Source organism: Nannobrachium achirus (assembly GCF_963921795.1).
Source record: "Nannobrachium achirus genome assembly, chromosome: 12".
In the NCBI taxonomy this organism is placed as follows: domain Eukaryota; kingdom Metazoa; phylum Chordata; class Actinopteri; order Myctophiformes; family Myctophidae; genus Nannobrachium; species Nannobrachium achirus.
The window spans coordinates 30,211,757-30,217,625 of NC_137832.1; positions in this window are offsets into that span (position 1 = coordinate 30,211,757).

Here is a 5,869-nt window from a genome sequence, read left to right on the forward strand (position 1 = left end):
TGATGACATCATCAAAGTGTAAGCCAACCCCCACAATCAATCCTCCAGTTCTAGGCAACACAGGGGCGGGTGGGGGGGACTTTCTTGTTTCCACACAACTCCAAGTATTATCGTTCAATGTTGAAAATGTGTGGTATTCCCCTTTACCCTGATTATTAACCTTTAGATTAGTCTATATCAGAAGTATTTAACAGATAGAAATGTATAAGGTCTTGATTCGAACACAATAAAAACAAAGCAGATTGGCTTAGTTTGAGAGACCTCCAAATGGTCACAGGTGTGGTTCACACAATGGAAACCAAACCTCCAAAGCAATGTGTCCTGTTTAAGTGTTATTGAGACACTCACTAATCATCAATCACCCTGGACAAATGTTATCATGTAAATCACTACAACATAATGGATGTACAGGGCTTTCAGCGGCAGCGCAAACGTGGTAACAAAATACTTTAAACCCTGCTACTGTAATTACAATAGCATTAAGCACAAATTGCATTTATTAAGGTCTTGCATAAGTATTATTATAATATGCATATTTATAAATATATATATTATATATAAATCTTACTTTCCCACAGGGTAGTTACTCGCGTTAAAGCACCTGACTTGGAGAACCTCTGTTTGTTATTGAACTCCTCCCAGCATTTTCAACATAGTAAATGATAGAATTAGCTGGGTCCAGATAGGATGTCTAATGAATGTGCTCTGTTAACAGAATGTCTTTTTGAAATGTTCATTACTGATTAAATATGACCATGATTATGTTCCGAATATATATTCCATGGAATGTTTATTTGAACGCTACATTATGTAAATATTTTCTTTTTCCCTAGATTTATTTTCTTTCCCTTTTTTTTAATTTAGGATTACAAATTTCTATTTGCTTTGGCCAATTTATGTTTATTTTTTATTTTTTTATTTTGGGTTATGATAAATTACGGTAATTTTTCTATGTTATTTTGTTTTTGTTTTGATTGCAAACTCTTTCTTAACCTTGAAATTGTTCGGTAATAAAACGAATGTGTACATCTTTTACATCATGGCTGCTTTTCCTTGTTTCACCGTTTGCAATGTGTATATGTTGCCTTTGACTAGGGTTGGGATCCTTTTGGATTTTAATGACTCCGGTTCCTTAACACATTGACCGCCATTTTAACATACCTCCGTACTCCCACCTGCCATTCGTCTCCATAGACTTCCATGTAATTGGGTGTGCACGGATCATGCACACCCATGCCTAGATAATGCACCATGTGTGTCCACATTGCTCACAGCTTTCAAACAAAAAAATCCGAATGGAAATCCGTTCAGGCATTCATGAGATAACAGCCACTATGTTTAACAAAGATGGCTGCCAAAATGGCTGCCATGCTTGAAAGATGGGGTTGCTATGGGGGTTAAACATGCAATTTCGCGATTGCTATCATGCCTACTCCATTTTTTGGGGTCCAAAATTTTTTTTGAAAAAAAAAATTTTTTGAAAAAAAAAATTTTTTTTTTTTTTTTTTTTTTTTAATTCTCGGGACTATCGGGCCTGGCGGGGAAAGACATTGGAATAATCTCGGGACTATCGGGCCTGGCAGGGAATGAGTTAACGACTCCCTCTTAACGGTCTGATTCCTTGACAGACGGTTCCCTCTAACGTTTCCTATAGGGGCCGATTCCCCAAATGGTTCCTTACAGGTCTGTAACTCTAGCGCAGTGGTTCTCAACCTTTTCAGGCCACGACCCCCCAAGATAATCATATTTCAACTGAAGACCCCCAGACCCCCACACCCTAATGAGCACTAAGAAGAGTTGAGGCATTACATTTTGTATAACACGGTTCTATTGTTGCGAGGCGTTGTGAGCATGTAGATCTGCTATTTTCACAATTTCTGCCTCTAATATTTGACAAGTTGGCAAATGTTAAATTTGTCATTTTAGTAGTATTAAAAAGTGCTTAAATTTTCACTTTAGAAATGTGCATATACCATCTATCTAAACACTTAAACTTCATGGTGTTTTTTCTTTTTACCGTTGAGTGAGATAACAATGTTTCACATTAAGCGAATCATCTGGGGACCCCCCAAAATGATTTGGGGACCCCCCTGGGGGGTGGTGAGAACCACTGCTCTAGAGAGTGTACAAACATTTGTACACTCAGAGTTATCGTGGTCCTTGAATTTATGAGAACCACTGGAAGTGTTAACCACATTGTAATTGCATAGCAGACATGAAGTCCACATAACCAGCTCTGACAGTGTGATAAACCGGTTCTGGAAACCGTTCCTAAATGTTGGATCCGGGTCCTTCGGTTCCTCCTTTTCCGTATCCCAGCCCTACTTTTGACCCAATGTCAAGATTTCATGGGTTAATGTGAATCTCGGATCTTAGCAGGGCTCCTTCTCACGCTCACACAAGACGCACAAGCCACAATTTACACAGTTCTTAGTTATTGCGTGACCTGGAGGAAAGTAGGAGTATGATCATCCCAGTGCTGGATTTCCCATTGGAGTTTGGCTGCCATTCAAGGTCAGTAATTGCTCTTGCTTTTATGGGAGTTATTGTGCCGGACCAGACAAAGTGTCCCTGAGTCCACCTTAAAACCAATATTTCTCACTGTTGAGGTGAATTTCAGGTTAGAAAAGATGTACTGTACTGCATTCAAGATGCTGCTGGGTTGTAGGGAGGTTTGTTTCTGTGTGCATGCATACATTTAATATGAGGTGGGTGACTGACCTCAAAATATGAAGAAATTACATTATATTTTGGAATGTCAAGTTCATTAGCATTTGCATTAATGGAACCAGGCCAAACTTAATGATCTCGCAAATTACTAGTAAGTATACTCATTTTAGATCACTCTGAATAAGGCTCAACTCTTTAGTTGCTTCTAAATATGAAAATGAGAGGCTTCAGCGCAAATAAGCTTGTTCTCCCAGGGGTCAGGGAAAGAAAGAAAGAAAAGAAAAAAAACTGATCAACCTTATCCTCTCCTGCTGTTGGAGTCCACCTTGCATTTAACCTTTTATCACATGAAGCTTGTTCATTGTTGCCTTAACACCTTCTAAGCCTGGCCGTACTCCCTCGGACTTCCTACTGGGTCCCATCAGCCACGCCGTCTATTACCGGACTTTTGATATAAATTATAATAAAAAAAAAAAAAACATCGGAAATTCTTCTCTGTGTCTTTTTGGAGCGATCTGAAAGGGTTAATATGCTCTGACAGTCATTTTCTGGTGCTGGGTGTGATACTCCTAATATCCAGCAGGCCACGCCGTTGACTCACATTCTGGATGGATGGCTGGCCAGGAGGAGCCTCATCCTCTCCCCAGTGTTGAAACTCAGCAAGAAGCTCAAACAAGATGGCTGGTCTTTGTCTCTGTTCGTGGATCGCGGTTTCAATCACGTTCGGGCGCCGCTTCTCTATCGCTCCTTTCCCTGCTTCGCCGCACGTAAACGAATGGAATTGATCTCCCCTCCGCCTCGCCAAAGTAAGATCGCCGACCTCTGCAGGATGAATATGTACGCTGTGTCGAGCACTCCAGTACGTGTTGTTATCATGTGGGCTTTGTTTTTTTAAAACATGTTTGTAAATAAATGGCTTATTTCTTCGGCGCTACCTCTGTTCAGAGGGTTCTGCCGCGGCTTGCAACGTGTTAAAGAGCGGGACAAGATTTTTTCCCCCACTAAAGTCACCTGAGAGTTTCCTTTTACTGACTCAAGTCTGCTGTTTCATATTACACAAGTCAATGGCTCCTTCAATCCCACTGCTATGGCCAGGGGCGTCACACCAAATTCTGGGCCCTTGGTACAAGGATTCACTGCGGGCCCCCCCATGAATGTTAACTATTCAAAAATAGCAGATATACTGCGAGCTTGTAGATCTGCTATTTTTGAAAAATCGTGAAAATGTCAGTGATGCTCAAACTTTTTCATGTGAAGGACCCCCCATCTCAAAATATTTCGTTTAGAACCCCCAGAAGCAAAATTTGAGTTACAAATGTTCACTTAAAAAATACATATATTCAAAGATTTGCGCACATTTTCACGACTTTTCAAAAATAGCAGATCTACAAGCTCGCAGCGTGGCACTCGGTGCCGCGCTGTGAGCTTGTATATCTGTTATTTTTCAATAGCTAAAGTTACTAGGGCCCCTCCACCTTGGGCCCTGGTAACTCAGTCCCACTTTCCTACCCCTTGTGACGCCCCTGGCTATGGCACTGTTGGTGGTCTCCTTAGCCATCTTAGGACCCTGTGTGTGTTTGCTTCTTTTCTTGTTGAGAACAAATGTCCTCGTAAGGACAGAAAGACTAGGAATATCCTAGCTAAACTGAGAACTTTTCACTGGGCCCAAACTTCAAGGTTCCATTTTAAGTTATGGCTTGAGTAATGGTAGCCTAATGGTTAAGGTTACACATAACCGAAACCCCGGGAGATGTAATTGTCAATAGAATGTCTTCATAATTTTACACATGTTTGTAGGCCTGTATAGAGACATGGTGGTCTGATATACTTAAACACATAACATAGGCACATATGATTTACAATGTAAACAGGTCTGTTTTATGAAGTGTTAATTGTAGGTGTGAAGTTGACAATTGTTGATTTGAAGGTTGTTTTCTCTATATAGAGCTATAAAGCTCTACATGTGTCTTCGGTGGACATAGCTAAAGCCATCTTTGGCTGTCAAAAGCATTTAGTTGACTCTGATAGTGTTTGGAATTATTTAAACACGGTTGTTGTGTACAGTGATTCATACTGTGTAGGCTATTGTTTTGCCATACACTGTCCCATTGTATGAAATATGAATTCCTGTTGTCAGTCAAGGGTGGGAGTGTTGCACCAGTGTCTCCAAGACAAAATGATTGTACTTTTGATTCACAAAGTAGTGTCAGGGGAGCCTGTGTCTCCACGACCAAATGATTGGACTTTTGTGATTCCCAAAGTAGTGTCAGGGGATGCTGGGGTGGCCTTTAAGTGGTTTTTGAAGTGGATGCAACCCCGCCCCAACCTCCAACTCTCCACATTGTATAGACAAAGTGAAGTTGTAATTATATTCATAACTATATGGAAAACATTTCTTCAAGAGTATGGGTCCCCAGGATGATTTTGTTTCTTTAAGTGTGGTTATGTGTATGAATTTGGAAAAAGATCCCTGCACTAGAAATATTAGTCCTTGCCCGTTGTTGTGGTGTGTACTGAGGTGAAAGTATCGGCTCGTATAGGATAGTAAGATTCAAGACGTATCAAACCCATAGACCAGGGGTGGGTAATTATTCTTTCCATGGGCCCACATGAACAACAGAAACTATTGTGGAGGGCCAGGCCAAAAGGCTCTCTGCAAGATGTGCTCCTCGCAAACTAAACACACGGCTTTATCTCCAACTTCAGTAAATAAATACTTAGCAGTCCATTTTTTTTAAACCCGGCATTCGGCATCGACCTCTCTTTTTTTAGCCACTTTTTTTTTGATGGGTAAGGTAAGGCAGGTCGTCTTGATGTGTGACCAGTTTGACCACCTGCTTGTTATTGAGACAACATCCAATGATCACGCACATGTGCTGCTGATGTACGCATTGCGTCCATATGTACATGAATAAAACTTCAAAATAAAAGAAATGCAGCTTTAGTCCATGCATGAGGTAAAATTAAAAAAAATATATATATATATTTTGTAATTTGCCATTAACCCGGTCAGAGTGAACCAAAGGGCCGCATACGGCCCCGGGCCGCACAATGCCCAGGTCTGCCATAGACTGTAGGACAAGCTGTGACGGTTCTGATAGTAAACTGATGTCACATGTGATGTCACAGTGATGTGTCAGGGGAACCACTATGGAGTGACAATTGTGCCTTTATTATCCAAGCAAAAGAAAAATGAAAA